Genomic DNA, 21,581 nt, shown 5'->3' on the forward strand with positions numbered 1-21,581 from the left:
TGTGTTCAGCACGGGCAACGCCGGGTACTGCAGCTAGTTTATAAATGGTTCTGTCAAGTCAATGTATTTCAAATCCTAGCATGAATTGTGAGCAATCAATCGTGCAATATACAGTTTGGAATTGGCCTTTTGCATGTAGGCTTCGCCGTAAATTCTTTATTTATATTATTTGTAAATCATAAAAAATATTTAACCTTAAACCGTGAAAAAAAGTCAGGTTTCTTATATTAGGGAATAATCAGTTTATTCATTTATTTATTTGTAATTGATATCCTTAAAATAAAGTTTTCTCGCTTTGAACCAAAGGTTAGCTAAAGAATTGATGCCTACCACATGTTAGGTAATACTAGTTTTAAATAACTTTTTTTTTCAAGTTTCTAAAAAATATTTAATAAGCTCTTGTTTGATTTATAATTCCATTTAAAAACAAATAACCACATGAATTTGTTTAAAACTATGAACAAGAACGTGTCAAATTAAAAGCAAAAATATTTTTGGATTCTTCTTCTTTCAGTAGCCTCTGCGTAGCGGTGTGTCGAAAATCCTTGAAATACTATTTATTAAAAACCCCGTCGTCCTTCAAATTTGGCAAAAGGAAGGGGGGGGGGGAGTTAATACTATTTTGGCAAATTTTGAGTCTAGTTTTCCTTAAAACGTCGATTTTTAAAATAACAAAAAAATATGTACAAAAATAATTATTTATTGTTTAGTTTTTCATTAAATTGCATATCGAGGTAATTATAACAATAATAATGGACTTAATAGTGTACATGGTACGGAAATTATGCTTTTTTATTTTATTTTTTTCAACCCTTACGGAAATGGTTCGTCTTACCGAAATTGTTTCAGACAAAAGTTTTAAGTAAAAATTAAAAGATATACAAACAATTCGAATGGCTTCGATGGTGTGCCTACTAAGGGAGTTTTAATATTTTTGACCCCCAAACCTTGTTTTTTCCACCCCTCGCAGTTATGGTTGGTCGTATGAAAAAATGTATTTAGACAATAGTTTTTTTTGGTGTTACTCCTAAGAGTTATAATACGTCGAAACTGATGTGATATTTTTCATATTATGGGAGTTATAGTTTTTTTCCTGTTTTTTCAAACAATCTTCTCCATTTATACCCCCTTGATGGGATTATTCCCATTACCGAACTCGACGGAGATTTTCCATATATATTTACTAATCTGGAAGTGATTTATGCAAAATTACGGCAGTAACCGTGTCCACAAAAATGTGATATATATATGTACTATATATAAACATACATACATACATACATACATACATACATACATACATACATACATACATACATACACACACACAGGTTTGAGTTAACGATGGTTTTGGGGTCTATGGACCATGAAACGAAAAACTAGTGTATATAAAAATTTTTCGGAAGTCGCTCGATGGTAACGGCTACAATAGCTAGTATTTCTTCGAAATATACCTAACATAACTCTAAGATACCAGAAAAATTATGTCTGCATTTTTTCCCACACGATAACATGTACCAAAATCCCACATTTCTATAAATCTGTAAAATTTCATAACTTGCAAACAAATAAAACGTTTACAATAATATTTTATTTTTAAAAATATTGTGTTGATGGCTGCTGAGCAATAAAAAAATGTATAATAAACGATTGCGCCAAATATTTAAGGACAATAATGTATCTGCACAAATTTCGTAATGGTTTGAAACATGGACGCGGACTGTGTTCCGAAAACTCGGTTACCGAATCTGGACTCACAGATGTACGTGTCACGCTCGGGGCCGCGATGTTCCTGACCACCACGGACACAGATGCTCCTATATACAGTAGATGGAACTAGAGTCGTCGCTCTTATCTTGCATTCTTCGCTTCGGCACATTTTGTAATCCGGCACCGATCTAGCCGCTCGCACTCGTTTTTTTTTTTTCCGTGTGCATTCGGACGTTTATTGACCAAGGAAGCAAATTAATGTCGGAGACAACTTTTTTAATACTGCATATAACAGCTTATTACAACTTGTTTTGAATGTCATATTGCTGTATTATATTTTTCCCGTTGGATTCCCATTATATTTTTATTGACGTTCGATGATCCGGCAGAAGCGCTAATTCGGCGTTGCTGTGGTTCCGAACCTTGCCGGATTACAGATCATTTGGGGGTATCCGACTGGAATGCGTAGTCTTGGAACGAGCCGTCGCCCATGTATTGAAAACAACCGACGTGTGCGGGCGAAGACGGGCCAAGCAGCCCCGGGAACCACGTGGCCGGAGGACTGGTCCCAGATCCCCGCCAATCACTCGCTCTGATCTTTGAATATATATACTGCATAGAAGTCGCCAGCCCAGGTTAAAATTTCTAATACGGTTTGAGGTAGTTGGTTAATTCACCGCCGCAATCGCCACCATCTCTAGGGCATCGACTTGTGGTGGTCCCTAGCGGAAAGTGTCGAACTCTTCAAACACCCCTTCCCCCTCCTGTTGAACGACCTTGAGCTGCAGTGAATGATGGATGAGGGGTGCGGGGTATGACAGCAGGCGACAGCGCTGCGCTCTAACGTGTAAATAACAACTAAGACGATACAGGGCGTTACGACAGCGCACTGCAGCGGTGAAGTTCCCAAGCTGCTCATCATACGCTTTTGAAAAACGTAGAGTAAATCCTATCCACTCGCGACTTCTATACAGTATATATATTCAAAGCTCTGATGATGGTCACGCGTGGCAGCGGCGTCTCTCTCGGCCAGTCGCGGGCTCGCGCCGGGCGCACACGCGACCCGACACGGCGCGACACCACATGATGCCTCCCGACTGCTGAAGGCCGGGTTCACAATTAAACAAACATGAGCGAGTGCGCAGCAGGCCATGCGCACGACTGTGCACACGGCTTGTGCGAAGTGGGTTCACAACTGAAATATTACTGTTAGTTTCAGCCAATGAAATTTCGCGATACATCAGACATCTGTTGGCATTGTTATAAGCGACTATATCAACTACCAAATGATTATCCCGTGACGTCTTACCAGCAATTTGTGACCACAATTTTTCAAAATATAAATAAAGATTATATACAAATTTTAGCTAACCATTCTAACCACGGCACATTTTTTTTATTTGCAATTTTTGATAGTGACTCATAAGTACAACCTTTTTTAAAGCATGAATTACGCCTGAGCATTGTAATAATCTCGACAATTTTTTGTTCAATATGATTGATAAATTAACAGTATTCTAGTCCCGTCAAAACGGCTTCCTACTCTACTCTCATTGGTTGTTGCGCCATGCGTCCGTGAAATAAATAAAATGTATTCGTTTCCCTTCTATGTGCACGACCTGTCTCCCATGCACACGTCTGTCCTATGCGCTATTGTGAATCATTAGGTTGGAAAACATTGCTGTCAAATATTGTGCGCACGAACTACTGTTACTGTTACTTTTTCACATGTGCACCCAGCGTAACACCGTATTTTCGTTACGTTATTATTTTTTCCCGCATTCTTGAAATCAAATGGTTATCGAGATACTCCTTTAAAGTTGTATTATATAAAATAGGTATTTCCTGTACTTAAAATACCAGTCGATATGCATCCAGGTACACGGTGTGAAAAATCTATTAAAATACTTTACAAAATGTCTCATATTCTCTGTAAAACTACACTATTATAAATCACAGCAATCTCGGACTTTTCAACAAAGAATGCACCAAAAATTAATAAAAAAATTTGCACTTCTAGAAAACGGATTCTTCTTAGTTTTCCCAGTTATGACAAACATGTCTGGACAAACATGCACTTGGAAGTATGGGTTGTTTCTACTGTAGACTTAACAAGTTTCGGAAGATTTGTTAATACTCCAAGATGTTTCTAGTGAGTTTATATTCAAAGCAAGTACACTCAGATCCTATATAAATTTAGTAATTTATTAAAACAATTTACGAAGATTCATGTATCAGTGTTCTTCGTAAATTAAGGTGAAAACTATGCACAGAACTTTTGTAGTGGATATAGGTAAAATGTCATCAATAGTTGAACGAAAACCAGAAAAAAAGTCAGTTAGTTTTTCAGTACTCGACAGTGATGCGTAAATCTTACCTAAATAACGAGAAAATTCATGTGTTATATTAGAATACATTTATAACTCAGGCACGAAATTTAACGAAATTTTTAACTATCTAATAAAACGATTCTGATAAAAGAAAAGAGGCCTGAAAAAATACTAAAACCCGTATTACGACGTAATTGTAGACAGTTAATAAAGTTACAATATTGTTTAAATTAATTGAACTGTTAATGCTATAAAAATTTCCCTTTATCTTTGTGAACTTTGGTTCGTGCAATCCGTCACAGATGGCAGCACCGTGGTTTTATACATTTCCGTTCCTTGACTTCCGTCGCATTCACGAAAATACTCCCACGAAATGCCGTATAGTGAGAGCTAAGATGTTACACATCAAAAATATTTATTTCACACATAGGTTAACTTTACTGCGTATGCGTGTCGTTTAAAATCGCAAACACATTAGTAAGTATCTTTTGTTCCAGCCGATATTCATACAAAAGCGGACCCTTTAGATCCAAACGTCGTTGAAACTATGTTAATTGAGGCAATGAAATTTTTCATATAGTTAGTTTTCTTCAGTGAGCTACTTTACAAGCCACACAGTTATAATACTTAACTGTAAAATTTATTTCTTGCTACTATTTTAAACTTCAACTTGAATTTTTCATGAATTAATCTCTTAGTTTATGTGTTGTGAGACTGTTTTTAAATATCTTTATACTTTTTTATTTATGTGCATAAAAATAATGTTTTAATCACAATTGTTTTGTCAATATAGACCTCAAATATTTTTTTTATAAAGAAAGGCAAATTATTGGTCTTAACGAAACTATTTATAAGTGACAACAAAATCTTGTCACTAATAAAACCACAGCAAACTTTTTATGGTGTCTAACATGGTGGTAAGAAGTATAGAAGTTGGTGTGTACTATCTTTGCTATGTTAATAAAAATGAGAACGACCCTTGAACTATCTTTAGTTGTAATGAAGTTCAATGCGAATTCCTTGTATATTTGTTGCTATTATGTTGGTTTGACATACTTCGTGATGGCATTTTTTTTTTTCGATTCTTCCTAGCGAGTTCCTTTCAAATCACTAAACAAACTTCTAAAATGTTAGCCAACTACCAACCAGTTTACTTCATCTTTAGAACGAACAACCACTTCCAGAGTCTTATACCTCCATGGTCTATAATGAGAGAAATACTATGTAGCCGCCACAAGCCTGGGGGGGGGGGGGTCAGTGCGAATCTACAGAAGGGGGGGGGGTATTAAAAAAGGGGGGGGGGGACAATTCACGCGCTGCCTCCAATCCCCCCAAATCCTTTTTTTTTTCCTTCGGTCTCCCTCTGAGCCGCAGTGCCTCTTGACTTGTGAGCACCTCGCGTGACTCACGCGCTGTGTGAACCAGACGCTTGCCGCGGCTGCCGAGAGCGCAGCTGGGCGCGTGCGAGACAGCAGTGCAGAGTTCACGCACCACCCGGCTTGTTGACACCTAACGTCTTATATTGTGTGCCATCCTTAATCACAACTAGATTTTAATATTATATTTTTAATTATAATATTTATTGACTTTTCTAAGACTTCAAAATACTATCTGCTGTCAGTATTATTACAGTTGTAGCCATTCTGCAAGAAAAAAAAATTAAATGCTAAACACCAATTATTATATCCAGGATAATCGATTTGTAAGACAGTCATTATTAATAACAATGAACGTATGTGCAATGCTGAAAAGAGCCAAAATTCTTGAAATTAAAATAACAGTTTTAACAAAAACCGTTTGAACCCAAACTGCCGTATTTCAATTACATCTCCTTAAAAATAAAAAATGAAAAAATTCAGATGGTGCTTTTCATGAAATACACCAATAAAATGTAGTTCCACAACTCTCATTCCATATTTTATCTTACAAACCACAATTTTTCCGGCACATCAAAAATGTTTTCCTCATTATATTAGAAAGATGTGGCTGAAACTTCTTTGCGCCCTAGGGCGTGTATCTGGCAACAGAGCACACCGAAACAAGGACAGCGCTAATAGCAGAAATCGTGCATTAGAAAGAGAAAGTAAATACCTACATGTCCATTTAAATATACATTTAAATGCATCTAAGGATGAGAAGTTCCATACCTGAGCGCACATACGGTGTGCAGAGCTTCAGAAGAAACCACGCGATTTCAAAACTGGTTGAGATACCCGAGTGGTGCCGGTTCATGAAAAGCATTTAAGAATACGCTGTAGGCGAATTAATAGTTCTGTTTCCGTATTTAGTTTTAAAATTTTATTTTTATTAGAGTGAAAATGCTAAAACGCGTGTTTTCAGTGAAATTTTCAGGCACGAAGCAGCCGGTAGAGATTCTTGAAAGCACTCGAGGGCCTTGCATTACACCTTTATCTTTATCTCTCCGCTATTTAATTGTATGGTTACCACTCATATCTCACAGTTTCCCTACGCACGACTAGAAGACTGCGCGCCAGTCCAGAGGCTTGCGCTCAGGGGCGACAGTAGTGGGATATAGCCGGTTCTGGGACAGGCGCAGGATCCAGGATCCGGCGGTCATCTTGGATGACGTCATCGGCGGCCATCTTGGACTCAAAAATTCCCTAAAATTCCTTAAAAATGACTCAAAATGACTCAAAAATTCCCGTTTTGAGGAAAAATTCCCATTTCGAGGGAAAATTAGGATTTCGAAAAACCTCAAAAGTCGTTTTGCCTTAGAAAAAACCCAAATCCTAAAAGCGGCTTAATAAACCTAAGAGCTAGCCACTCAATTAATAAAATTTTAATAAAAATATTTAAAAAAATAAATGTACACTTACGCCTTGGAGCGCGTAGTCCTCGGTTTAAACCCGGCGAGATAAAAAAATATGGCGACAGGTCATTCCTCCACAGAAGCTATCGGCAGACTGACCTCCCATCACTTTGTTCATAGTATATATATCGTCAGGTAGTATGACGCCATGTCCGCCATCTTGGAATCATGTAATTATTTAACTAGAAATTCGGGAAAAAATCCATAATTCATTAAATAAATCACTCATTAATTTACATATTGATTCGATCAGTTCCTGTCCTTGGTTCGATACTCGATCGATGCAATAATGTTTAATTTTATGTAAAAAAATAATAATTTCAATAAACCATGTTCAAAATTCTTAAAGAGGCTTAAAATCCTCTACTACCATCATCCTATAAGCCATCATGTCTGCCATCTTGGAAATTCATAATTTCAATGCTAGAAATTCAGGGAAAAGTTCAAAATTCATTAAATAAATTTTGCAACCAATAAAATGATTAATTAGATCGACTTAGGTCCTTGGTACGATTCTGGATGCTGAAGAAAAAATAAATATAACAACAATTTAACATAATAGTGACAGGTTCGTAAATAAAACATCGCAAATTCTTTCACAAAATAAATTTTATTACAAAATCTATATTTTACTACAGGATCACTTGCGAAAGCCCTGCATAGGCGTGAAATGACTAATTCTTAGCTCCAATCGGTTTATACTAGACAGACCAACCAGAACCTTTACAGACATAGTCCTCCTCTTCTTGACAGAGTTTCTGGATACCGTTTTTAACAGTTTGCTTCACATCGTCAGAACTATAAATTACTGCAGCCGATGTCTTGAATGCACACTTCCTCACTTCGTCTTCGAATGGATACGGCTTTCCATATATACAGTCCAACCACAAGTTATATTTTGATGGACCATTTGTTTCTACATCATCAGTAAGCTGATTGATTATGTCCTCTCTGATATCATCAAGAAAATTACAAATGTCTTTTGACTCACCTAACGTATTTAGATAATAGTAATCTTTCAATTTTTCACGAAATGCAGACTGCGCCAAGTAGAACCCATTATCATTCACTTGTAATGCACCGAGCACAGTATTAGGTTTATTTTCATGTCCAGACGTTGTAGCGATCGGTTGCTGCACATTGGTTTTCTTGCTTGTACGCTTACGAGTCTCCAATCTAAAGCGAGGAGTCGAAATTTCTACAGGTAGTTCTTCAGTAGACACACGGACTTTACCGTTGCATTTTTTCACATGCCGTCGCAAACTATCAATACGTGTAAACCATTCATGACACTCATCACAGCGGAACTTTATGCGAGATGGATTCTTCTTGCATTTACTCCTCTCATGTCTTCGTGCTACATGAGAAAAAGTGAACGACATATCGCAGTAGCTGCAAGGATACCTTGCTGATGAAGACAAGCCTTTCAGACCCGATCCAGATACTGACGTTGCCGCAGTTGCGCCATCTCCAGGCATACTCTTATGAACATCAATGCATCGTTGTTGAATAGAAACCTTTACTTTCTGCCGAACAGCAGGACCTTTGCATGTCTTCATGTGCGTTTTCATATTATCTTTTCTGGCAAACTGCTTATGGCATTTCTCACAAACAATCATTTTACGATAAAGGTTCTTGACACATTCTCTCTTTTCGTGTCGTCGAGCATTGCTGTTGTTTGTGAAAATCTTGTCACAGTAACAACACCGATGTCCGTTAGTTGTTGAATCACCAGCCATTGAAGTCTCCATCGAGGCTGAAACGAAGTTCGTCGTGTTTTCTTGTGAAGCCAGCACCACCGGCATTAAATTCTCTTCTGCTGGTGGTACCACGACTGTTGAAGTCTCCCACAATGTTGACATCCTCGTTGCCGTCGGGATCTGCTCCTTCCTCGTCGCCGTTGACGTTAGAGTTCCTGTAGACGATGGTACAACATCCATCAAGTTCATCGTTTTAGGCGGTAAATATGCCATCGAGTTCACAATAACAGGTAATTACGCGACTTATGCACCAGAAGAAACAAACTAGGTGATCCTTACACCGATAACGACAGTAACAAACTGAGCGACCTGCTGTATAGGACTCGCTTATATACATGCACAGGATGGAATAATACGCTAGTCAAATCAAGAACCAATTACTATAATACTCGAGTCAAAACTACTTTAAAAATAGAAGCCTACTCAACGAAAAAGGCAGCACATTTGGAAGCAAAATCGACATATGAAATGGACACGCAATGCACGCACTTGCAGATTTCATCACAAAGTTAACATTTAAATTTCATTCAAGCGAAGTAGCAAGCCAATGTCACATCATCATATTAACATCCTATTGGTCATACTATCCTCAAAATTTCACAGTATTATAAATCACACCAGTTATAGACGGACTTATGGTTTCTAACACACAACATTTCAGTCATTATACTTTAATAAATTCATATTTTAAAATGCAAAATATACATGATAAACGAAGAACCAGGTACGTAAATATTTTATATACTTTATGTACACTGTAGAAGCCAAGAGCTTGAAAGTACATATGTAAGAAAGATATTTAATAAAACTCATATTAAATTGTATATTTATTCCCATTAATACACATCAGATCAAAAAAAGTAGGTTTTATTATATAAACCTCGCATTTCTTAGTTCATGTTTCTTTGAGGACGTATAAATTTTCAGCATTTCGCGAACCAATTAGAAGTTTTAGCCTATTCTTCAATCATTTGGATTGTCTCTCGATGAACAATTGGTCTCATGTGCTACGGCTTCCATCTTCTTTACATATTTGTTATTATTAGTCTTAAAATCCACGCATCCGTGTCACTATCACAGACGCAAAGTTATCATCATCATCATCGTAGCTGTCATCAATATTATCATGAGCTGCATCAATATCACTCATTTTATGATATCGTTTCCGCATTTCAGTTGTCAGAGATTTACCACAATCTATGATCTTGTGAGCTTCACATTATTCTCTATTGTTTTGTAGACATGGTTAGTTCCATTCTCGTTTTCTTTAAAAGCCTGTGTGTCCAGTTTTATTATTTAATCCTTCAACCCATCATCCCAAACACAATTAAATCATCGTAGTATACAGAAAAAAAATCAACAAAGTTCCTTTCATTTAATCTTAGGAACCGCATCATCCTTTCCACCTATAGTATAGTTTCTTGAGCCCAAGAGTCTTTCAATATATACCATGCAGTGTTCTTCAAGAGATGTGGTATACTTCTAGTTCTACATACAAATCCATCCTATCATTGATTTGTTGACACATTAGAAAAAAAACCTTAAAGTTAATTTTTACGTGTTTTATTAAATTATCGCTTCGGCTAAAAATAATTACCACACATAGTGTGTTATTACATTTCCTTCTTCATCTGCAATGCTAACTTCCTTGATAATAAATCCATACTGAATATAGAAGCCTTGGAGGTTTACACATTTCGTCATGGTGGTCGAGACGAGACTAAGCCGGTAATGTACTGTCAGGTCTTAGATAATAGACGACACAATCTACCTTGTTGCAGGATGTCTCGATGATGTCCGGAGCCTCCTCGTCACAATCACTGGTCCAGTGATGACCGAAGTTGCAGACCTCTAGTTGGAAGTAACCATCCTCGGTGACATAGTGCACACGGCGGAATCCGGGCGTTACTTCCGCGTACTTTGCAGTTGGAATGAACAGCATTTGCTTGAATTTGTAGCAGCAGCTCTATACCCACACGACTATGTGTTGACTGCTGTGTCTAGGGTGTTGACCTCAATTTATTCCGCTAGGACCACCCTCCAGTCCAGTCACATGTACCGTTGCTTCCGTTGTTGTCCCCCGCCTTGCTGGCGACCTCCAACATTCCAACACGGTGATCAACCATCCAAGCCCTAAGCATGCTAGCATTGTGTCTTGAGATCGGACCTGGACATCCAAGTTACATAGAGTATAATATACTCTGAAATACATAATAAAGAGAAAACTGATATAAATAACATTATACTTTGCTTAATAGTTCCAGAAGTAATGAACACACTGCTTGACCAGTGACAGGTGTAACTAAATATTAAATATATTTTATATTTAATTTTCCATTACCTTTCGTGGAATTTATTAATCAATCACTCTACGAAAAACAACTCAAGACAATAAACCTGACCAACGAATTAAATACAGTACCGCTATGCCTTACATGAAAGTATAATTTTTCGATAATCTGAATAACCTATAAATCGTTCATGTACAAAACCACACATACAGGACAATTGTCTATGGACCATGAGACCGAGTCATGACAATATCAGACGTATAGGCTAGAAATTTCAGAACCGCAGGACCTTCTTCGTCTTTAGATAATTACAGTCATTTAGACCATCATGAAATTTTATTACATACTAAAGGACCAAGCGACCTTGAAAAATATTTTAGTAACACCAAGAGGTTTTGAACTAGTAAATATTCAGTCACTACATATTTTACTACGTGCAATCAACAAAAAGGAAGCACCATCAACGAAAAGGCAGCACAATCAAAAAAGGCAGCACATTTGTAAACACCATCAACAAAAAGGAAGCACATTTTGGAAGCACCATCAACGTAAAGGCAGCACATTTTGGAAGCACAATCAATAAAAAGAGCAGATTTGGAAGCACCATCAATAAAAAGGAAGCACTTTTGGAAACACTATCAACAAAAAGGAAGCACATTTTGGAAGCACCATCAACATAAAGGCAGCACATTTTGGAAGCACAATCAATAAAGGCAACACATTTGGAAGCACCATCAACAAAAAGGAAGCACATTTTGGAAGCACCATCAAAAAGGCAGCACATTTTGGAAGCACAATCAAAAAAGGCAGCACATTTTGGAAGCACAATCATAAAAGGCAGCATATTTGGAAGCACCATCAACAAAAGAAGGAAGCACATTTTGGAAGCACCATCAAAAAGGCAGCACATTTTGGAAGCACAATCAAAAAAGGCAGCACATTTGGAAGCACCATCAACAAAAGAAGGAAGCACATTTTGGAAGCACCATCAAAAAGGCAGCACATTTTGGAAGCACAATCAAAAAAGACAGCACATTTTGGAAGCACCATCAAAAAGGCAGCACATTTGGTAACACAAGTTACGAGAACTAAGTCTTAGTTAGAAATCTGAATGCAAGAAATAAAAACATTAAATTTTTACTTTTAATATTTAATTTATTTCTTAAGATTAATCAAATAGAAGTAAAATAAGCCATTATTGTATGTAGCCAGCTTTCCTCAGTTCTTCGAGTATGAAGGATATTTCTTTTATGCACGAATAGTTTCCTGCACAAAGCGAGCCATGTAGAAGTCTTAGCCGGTCAACCAATAAGTTTGGGTCTTTCCACGATGTGTAATCAATCTCTTCTACCACCATCTCACTTGCTTGTTTATTATAAATACTTTTAATATCACAATCGTCCCAGTGATCATAATAAGCGTTATCAGATTTATTTATTATAACACGTCGTTTCCATCGTTTCGGTCTCAGGACACCGTTACATTCTTCGATCTTGTCAGCTTTAGGTGCTTCATCACAGTCTATGCTTTTGTCAACAGCCTCAGAGTCACTGTTACAATCACTGTAGAAGACATCCTCTTCACCCAGATTACCATATGAATTCGATATCGATGATGTCGAAGTGCCATTATCGTCTTCATGCTTCCTTTTTAGGAGTCCATCATTTTTACAAAGTAAGAAAGATCTACTTGAATTCGGCTGGAATGTATTCTCACTTTTCACGTTAATGATTCTTCCATTGTCTTCATTCTTCCATAAATCATCATCATCCTTCAATTTAAGTTCTTCGTCGAGATCGGAAGAGCCACGAACATAATCTCTCTCAAGACAAGGAAAATTTCATAAATTAAACACACAATTAGAGTAATGTATACGATGGGCGTAACAAAAATAAGATCCGGCATTTTTTTTTCATGGGGAAGCTTCATTACCAACAGGAAAATGCAACGTAATAACTAAAAACTATTGTTTTCCTATTTTATTTACATAGTCGCCTACGACATATATACATACACACATATATACCTCTCTCTCTCTCTCTATATATATATATATATATATATATATATATATCGTACCGTGATATACATTTTTAGAAACCCTCCTGATAAAAGTCATTACCCTGATATTTCAGGAAGCAGGCCTACTCCACAGCCTGTCGCACCTCTTCTTCTGAAAACACCAGACCCACGCGCCCATCCATAGCGCCACACAGCCCGCTCCTTCATCTGTGACCACGGTTCCAACACACGTGTCTGCTGCACTGGTTCGCAGGTTGGCAGGTTCTCACTCGACTGGGCTCGTCATGTCGGTCTACTGCTCATCGCTATTCTGCACTCTGCGCATGCGCATGCGCCTGCTCTTAATCGTCTCGTCGTGAATTCAGGAAAGATTGTCTTTTGCTATGGCAGTGTGTTTTCTCACTTGGTGGTACAACTTCCTTGAGAAAACAAATTTATGAAAATTACTGTCGGAACGCCCTCCTGTACTTTAAGAAATATATCGCAAAAAGTAATACTGGATAACTATCTAAATACTGCGAAGAAAATGTTTATGCTGTCGCTTCAAAACTAATATTAATATATATTTATTGGTGATTTTCGAGTGCATACTTTATTACTAACACATCACATTCTGCAGTGTAGATTTTAAGATTGTGGTAGAGATTTCTTCTTTTACTTTTTCTGGAATTTGACGTAATCCTCTATCAAACGTTAAGTTTTAAAAATTGTTTCGCTTGAGATAAATGTTATTTGGCAAGCTAGTGGAACAGCTGGATCCTGAATATATGACCGCTAGTCATTAATTCGAGCCAGTAATCATCGATAAACTGTGTCGCAGGATGGGGCACCAGCGAGGTTTGCGTGGATGCAGCACGCAGTCCTGAGAAAGAGATCTAGGTACAGGTCGAGCTTCAAACTTTTCGTGGTCACGTGTGTCGATTAAGACGTTCCGTTATGTTACGTGCGAGCTGTCCCCTTTGATAGGCTCCCACAGCATTAAGAGGAGGCGTGTTAAAACGTACCGACGTCTTCCTATCTCGCTACCAATTAACTCGGCCGTCAGGCAAGAAGATGTGATGGCCTCGGATCCAAGTTACTGTTAGCCCGGCGTGCCCATGGTAATTGGCTTAAGGGTTTGGTATCCTGTACTATTTTGTTTCTGTGCACCCGTGTTTTTGCCCATACATTGAATTTATGTCACATCTTAATTTAATTATTAATACGTGGTTCCATCACTTCAGTAGGTTTTAACTTATTGGACTTTAAGAACACCACAGCAAATTTATGTTTTAATCCTAGCACGAACTAAGTTCTCGTAATCAAGTTGTTTTCAGTTTTTTGAACTAACCTTTCGTATAAAGTATTTGGAAAACCTAATTTTTTTGAGATTTATGACCAAACTAAAAACATGGTTAATTCAAATCTATAAATAACTTGATTGCAAGCCCTCAGCTCACGCTAAGATTGAAATTAAAAAAAAAACTGCATTAAAAGTTCGTAAAACAAATAAGTATACACTTATTGAATTGATTAAACCATTTATAAACTACACTCGCATCAACCATAGTTATGTCATTAATTAAATGTTTATCATGAAAAAAACAACACAAAACTATGTAACAAAAATAATTCAGAAAACTTTCCCCTTATCCACTTTTATTTCTGTCTAACGTGCTTCATAATTCAAATAAACACAAAAACACTAGAACCTGTATTATTAGACACAACTGTATCATGCGGAAAAAAAATTCGTGACAATAGGTATTTCTCAAAACACTGCTGCTATTTCTTTCTAGTGTGGTTGGTGGAATAATGTGTAACATGTCGTAGCTGATTTCAGGTGAAAAGAGAACTTTCAGCAATACAGTAAAAGTATTATAATTGACGTTTTCAATAGCGGAAAAGCATTTATCATCGAACATAGTCAATAATAAAACAAATTGTACAAAACAAAAAAAAAATTACCGTTTTATACAGATGTCTAAATTTACCAAGTAATTATTACACCGTTCAGAGTAAAATAATTTTTTTTAGTTAAATGGAGTTTACGTCACCTATTCGACATGATTGCAAGTGTTACACGAACGGCTACGTGCTAACTAACTGGCCTATTAGAAACCTGATTTCAGGCTATTATATCTAACAGCTGCTTACAAATGAGTTACGTCATCTAGCAGCTCTCGTGGTCAACAACCTCTCCGCGCTAGGGGTTAGAGATTCGTGGTGTTTTTTTGTAGGTAAATAAGGTTTTAATTGCAGTTTTTGATGAGTAACATAATATTATCTTTCTGTATACGGCATTTGGTAGGAGTAATTTCGTGACAGCGACGAAATTTGCATGGAACGGAAATTTGTAACCACGGTGCGGCCCTATGTGACAAAGACAAAAGGAAACTTTATAATATTAACTGTTTAGTGAATTTTAACAAGATGGCCAGTATTTTAATGGAATTCCGTCTCGAAAATTAGGTCCAAATACGGAGTTAGTATTTTTTCAAGTCTTTTTCGCTTTTATCGGAGACGTATCATTATATAGTTTAAAAAAATTTATCTGCGAATCGAATGATTCGTTAGTCGACGTAGCTGCTCCGACATCGAATTCTAGCGGCGGGTGCGGAAACTACGTGTTTATTCGCGTCAAGAAATGTAGTTGAAAACACTTTTTTTTTTTATTTATCACGCTCGGAATAATTTTAAAGAATTCGAAGTTAAATTTCATGTCCGAGACCCGGGTTTCGAATTCTAAGTGTATTTTCAACATGAGGACTCATGAATGTGCTCGTTACCGAGGTTAGATGTTACACATTACTGGCGATTATTAAAAGACTTTTTCACTTCTTTTTTTTTTTTAATACGGGCCTGTCGTTTGGTAGCTCTTTAGATGATGAGTACTCGTACAGTGGTGCGTGAGCAGAATAGCTAATGCTAACTTGCATGTGGAGAGGGTCATGATTTCTATCACACCCCGGCGTGAATGAATGATTAAAAGAGCTGGTCACCAAGTGGTTCGGAGCTCAGTAAAATCTTGGCGGTTCCTTCACCTGAAGGGGGATGGTTTGCAAGATTATTTTACTTTTATAACTAAAACAAATCTGGGAGAATTAGCGACTTCATTTCACGAATGGCTCAATTTTACTTTATTATTTTATATTATTATAATTATTCAATTTTAACATTGGTCTGCGTCTGCACGATTTATATCACTGACTGCGAGCCGACGAGGAACCTTCAGCAAAAGGATCAGCAAAGCACGGACAACTCGGTTTAGAAATGTGTGAAGTTAGAAGCCATCTTTGCCCGAGTACATCGAGGGCTGTGGAGAGCATCCCGCGAAATTTCCCCGTAAGTTATCTGTTGAACTTGTGTCAGTTTTTTTTAAAATGATTTCGAGGTTACCTGTGTGGTAAAACACTGTAGCATCGTATGTGTTTCGTGATTGGTTGTGTTTATTTAAGGTTGCGCGATCACTTTCGGCACACGAATTACATCAACTCATCGGGAAGCAAACGTGCCAAAAGAGGCGATCAGATTGTTCCGCGAAAAAGGACTGTTTGTCTATTACTTTGTGGTTTTTTCCTGCCATGACGTAAACTCATAATATGGTAGTTTTTTTTATTTATTAATAGTTTTGTAAATTAAGTTATTGCGAACTTATTAAAAAATACCGAGAAAAGCCGATTTATTCTATGTAACGATATCTTGAATTAGAACCATGTATTCAAGTGGTATACTTTTAGGTAGATTATATACATATATATATATAGTTTCATTCATGAATACGAAACACTTGGGTGACAATGACCCTTCCTTTCATCAAATGAAGCTGTCTTGCCGCGGTCGCGACAGCAGGAGGGTACCGGGATGGTCTCGGCCCCTGCGAGCGGCTGCAACCCGCGCTGCGCCCCAGGATGACTCACGCGCGGGCCTGGCCCGTGCTCGTCCCAGGGAGGGGGAGGGGGTTGGGAGGAGTGACCGCGAGGAGAGGGAGACGTCTCTCAGGAATAGGTTCTCTGGCCCGCCTCGTGTCGGCGCGCGGCGAGGCATTCCAGCTAATAGTTTCCAGTGGCGGCTCCTGTGGGGGAAAACACGTGATGTGTAACATTTTATCCTCATTCATGTGTTATCAAATACATTTTTAATACGAAACGTGGACACGAAATTTAACGTAGAATCCTTTAAAATAATACCAAGCGTGATAAATATACGAAAATTGTGTTTTCAACTACGTTTCTGCACGCGAATCACACGTAGTTTCCACACCCGCTGCCAGAATTCGTGGCCGGAGCAATTACTTCGACTATCGAATCATTCGATTAGGAGACGGAAATTTTAAACTACCATAAAAAAGGACTCCGATAAAAGAGATAAAGACTTGAGAAAATACTAAACCCCGGCTTTAGTTCTGTTTTTCGACAAGTTTTTTTAACTTACTGCTCATCTTGTTAAAATTCATTTAACAGTTGACACTATAAAGTTTATATTTTGTCTTTGTGAACTGTGTTCGCGCCATCCGCCACAGATGGCAGCATAGTGGTTGTTACACATTTCCGTTCCTTGACTTCCGTAGCATTCACGAAATTACTCCTACCAAAAGCTAAGATGTTGCACATCAACAAGCCGGGTGTGCGCCATTTACTTTGTATGGCGGTGTACGCGTGGGGCACTCGATGTGCGGACCTTCGGCCGTCCGTCCAATGGGAGCACCGGCGGATAGTTGCTGGCCGTGCGAAACACCTCGAAGTGACTTATTTGCCGATAGAACCTTCTAAAACTCCGCGTCGTTGCGGTCAAGTTGAATGCATGAATTCGGGCATAACGTCTAGTTGACATCAAAGGTCATCAAGAGACGTAACTATGAATGGCGATGCGACGTGATACTGACAGAATGCGTTGGTGGTGGGGAAAATAAAGAGTATCTATCATGAGAAAACCCACCTGTGGCCGGTAACGTCCGCCACGTTTTCCACTTGAGAATTATTTGGGGTGTTACCCAATCACTGTGCTTTGTCCGTTTTCGCCCCCCATCCCCATTTTCACACAAAGAGCACGCGTATTTCCCCGCGACGCGAGGGAAATAGGAAAAACTCTCTAATCGGGAAGTCTATTGCGTCCACGAAATTGGCAGCACGAATGTCGCAGATGTGTGGAAATTTTTGGCCGGGAAAAAGAATTTATTCGTGTTGCATGATTTCCCGCAATTTTGGTTCCAGCATAATGTTGGAATCTGGAATCACCAATCACGACCAAACATTTTTGACACATCTTGACGTCAGCGCTAAAAAAAATGGTGAACGAGGCAAACTTTTTCGATTAGAGATTTTTTCCATTTCCATCGCGTACCTCGCACGACGATACTGTAACGCGTGTCAAAACTTTGTTTTCGAAAGATGGCTGAACTGGTGCATTGGTAACTCTAGTATTATTGTTGTGTTGTTAAGGTTTCGTTTACGAAATTTATCTGTAAAATTTCTAAAACGTGTGTACGTGCGGTGATTTTTACAATTGACTGTTAATTTTGAATTAAACCGTATTTTATCAAACATATCGATCAAAAAAAACCTGCAAGCACTGACGGCTGTCGTTTGTTTGTTACGTATGCAGCAGCCAGAAACATTGTATATAAAAAATTTTAGTCGCGTGGGTGAAAACAGTATGTTCACAATAACGCGATACTTAGCCATTGCATCGTAATCTTCGTATCGCGCGTCATTCTGTTATGATTACAATATATATAAGAGACATAAGATGACCTAAGCGTAGAGAAAGGATGTAACTTGCTTGTTTCCCACGTTTTTTCGTTTTACTATCAATACAGTATGCCAGACAGCACAATTAGAGGGAGGGACCCCGTTAACGATGTAGTTCCTCTGCAAATCAGTCTTTAGCGAGGATATCGGAAACAGTGCCGCTAAAGCCCTTTTTTGGAAGTGAAACTCCAAATGGTGGAATTATTATGTTTTATAAATCGTATACATGCTCTTCTGTTGTCGGTAATGACCGCTTTTTATTCGAGCAGATGATTGGACTTAAAAGATGGCGGCTCCTGAGCGTGAAACGAATTTCTGCTCTGCGATTTGCTAAGAATGAATCTGCAATTTCAGTTCAACGTGCGTTACGTTTAAAGTTTAATTATGATTTCCCCCCCCCCCCCCCCCCCCATGTGGCAAAAACATACGCCGATGGTATAGGCAATTCGAGACGACTGAGCTCTTTTTCGCTGGCCTCAACGTTCACCTAACATAACGCCATGTAATTTGTTACTTTGGAGCATTTTAAAAATTCGTGTCTACGTTACGCTGCTATCTAATGATTTGCCAGAGTTGAGACACAGTATTGAAGAGGCTATTGCTTCCATTACTCCTGACTTGTTAACCAAAGTGTGGGAAAAATTGGACTTTAAGTTGGATGTGTGCAGTATAACTAAAGGTGCACATATTGAATATTTTTTAAGAAAATCTAGGTTAGTTTACCTTTAATTTGATGTCTGATTGGTTATAAATAGTCAAAATTAAACTATTATAATATACTTACCATTGAAACTGGGACATTCTTTTATGGACATCCTGTATTTGTCATTTAATTCTAGACCATATATATAGACTACGTCCAGGCTATATATATAAATATATAAATAAATATATATATATACACACTATGTATAGGCTAACTATGAAATCCCAAAGCTACACACTTACTGACATAGCTATACATAAATACATAAAGGTTGAATAGCTGACAGTTACATCAGTTCACGTAGGCCATAGAACAACAGTGCAACAGCAGTGCGAGGTTTTACTGTCTGTAGACTTCCGTAGCGAAGCACGGGCGCATCGTTTAATTCATTTTATATCACTGTAAAAAATTTAGTTTTGTACTTTTACTGGGTACCATTTAATGTTACAAAGTTCTGCCTTGCAGTTTTACAAGTGTTATCGTTGACAACTGAGTTATCAAAGGGTTTCTTTGTAAAAGTATAAAAAATATTACAGTGTAATGTGAATGTGGTTGTTTCCAATTTTAATAATAATAATAATAATTATTTCTTACGATTAATTATCAAAAAAATTGTCGAAATTTAATTTAATTTATTTATTTCCAGGTAGGTTTTAAAACTTCGTTATTAAGAGTTAATTTTTTAACGTTCCGGGAAGGGGCCTCGCACCACATTTTTTTTCTTTGCGGACAATCCTATAAACCACCCCCCCCCCCCCCCCCAGGCTGCAAGGCATGGACTCTTTCCTATATATTAGGGCCACGCACAGCAAATTGCCCAGGGCCCCGCAAGGTCTAGGGTGTGACGTCAGCGCGACCCGTGTCGCCGCACATGAGCTACTCGCTACTCGAAGTTCGCGCCGCCAGCGAGGTCGCAGGATTGCGTCACGCGGCATAATAACCGTCGTCGGCGACACTGAGGCGAGACTCCCGAATAGCTGGAGGTGTGTACGGTAGTCTCGTGCTTGCTTCTCTGTTCATTAGTCGTTTCATCCAAAAAGGAGATCTCTGTAATAATTACTGTAGGAGCCTAAGAAATTCGCGGTTTTTTTTTTTTTTGGTGTCTTGATATATTAATAAAAGTTACTAAAAGCTGTTCGTTATATGAAGTGGTTGACGCAGTGGGGGTAGGGAATTATGTATCTCCCTCCCCCTTTAAAGTTGGGAAACATTTTGTAAAATATCAGTGAAGGCATTATGTTATTTTGGGTAGTTTAAGATGAACTGTTGCAACTATTTCAAATCCAACTGTGTGAGAAGCCGCGTCGCCTACGGCTACTTCTGTAGGCTCATATGTTAGTGAGTTAGTGTCAAAACTAATGTAAGTTATTTTTAATACACGTGTTCAAAGTAAAGTTTATTTCGTGTGATTCTTGTATCCGCCACTAGTATTATATGTTTTTCAGTCTCGGCTTTATATATTTTTATTATTTCGGTCACCGTCTTAGTAATTAAATATTGCTGCTTATGGCTTATTTAAGGCTCGGAATAAGCATTTAATGTTGTACACTAAATAAAATTTTATATAGACATGTGTTTTATGTTTTCAGGTAAATATTCATAATTTAAATTTTTAGTTTGACTAATTGCGTTGTCTATGTTCACTGGAAGTTATTATTCTGGGTTTTCACAGCCTGGTAGCACGTACTAAAAATACTTTTATAATGTATTTTCAAAATATTTATTCATAAAAATATGCAATTAGCGGTAAACCGATATTTAAACTTGGGGGTGAAGCTGAGCCTTAGATTCAAGTTTTGTTTGGAGCGCCCTTGGACACGTAACGCGGCGGCCACAGAGTCTCTAGGGCTCCCTCGCCGGGTGAGATAAACCCTTGCCTCTGGCGGACGACAGGTGGAGATGGTATCGCCGATAACCGCCCTCAAGAGGTCGCCGGCGGGCCACCCCTGGAACCCCTCCAGCCTCCCCCGAGAAGTCAAGGGTGGTGCCGGTGAGAGACCCCGGAGAGCTGGTTCTCCCCTCCCCCATTGTCTCTGGAGGGGTCGGGCCCTTCAACGCCCCCGCTAGAGAGTGAGAGAGGGGTTGAAGTGGGCGGAGGCAGTCCTGCGCCTTGCCTACCTGTGCCGCCCATAGAGGCCACTTCTCCGTCTCTGTCTCTCGCCGGCCTGCCTTCCCGCCTCCCACTCCGGCGGGACTTGCGCGC

General features: G+C 38.4%; 1 protein-coding gene across 1 annotated transcript in view; it reads left to right on the forward strand.

Annotated features, from left to right (window-relative positions):
• LOC134546223 (laminin subunit gamma-1) overlaps positions 1 to 21,581 on the forward strand; it is a 617,689-nt gene that overhangs the window by 394,687 nt on the left and 201,421 nt on the right. The gene's annotated exons all lie outside the window — the stretch shown is intronic.

Source organism: Bacillus rossius, chromosome 1 (genome assembly GCF_032445375.1).
Source record: "Bacillus rossius redtenbacheri isolate Brsri chromosome 1, Brsri_v3, whole genome shotgun sequence".
NCBI classification, from domain to species: Eukaryota; Metazoa; Arthropoda; class Insecta; order Phasmatodea; family Bacillidae; genus Bacillus; species Bacillus rossius.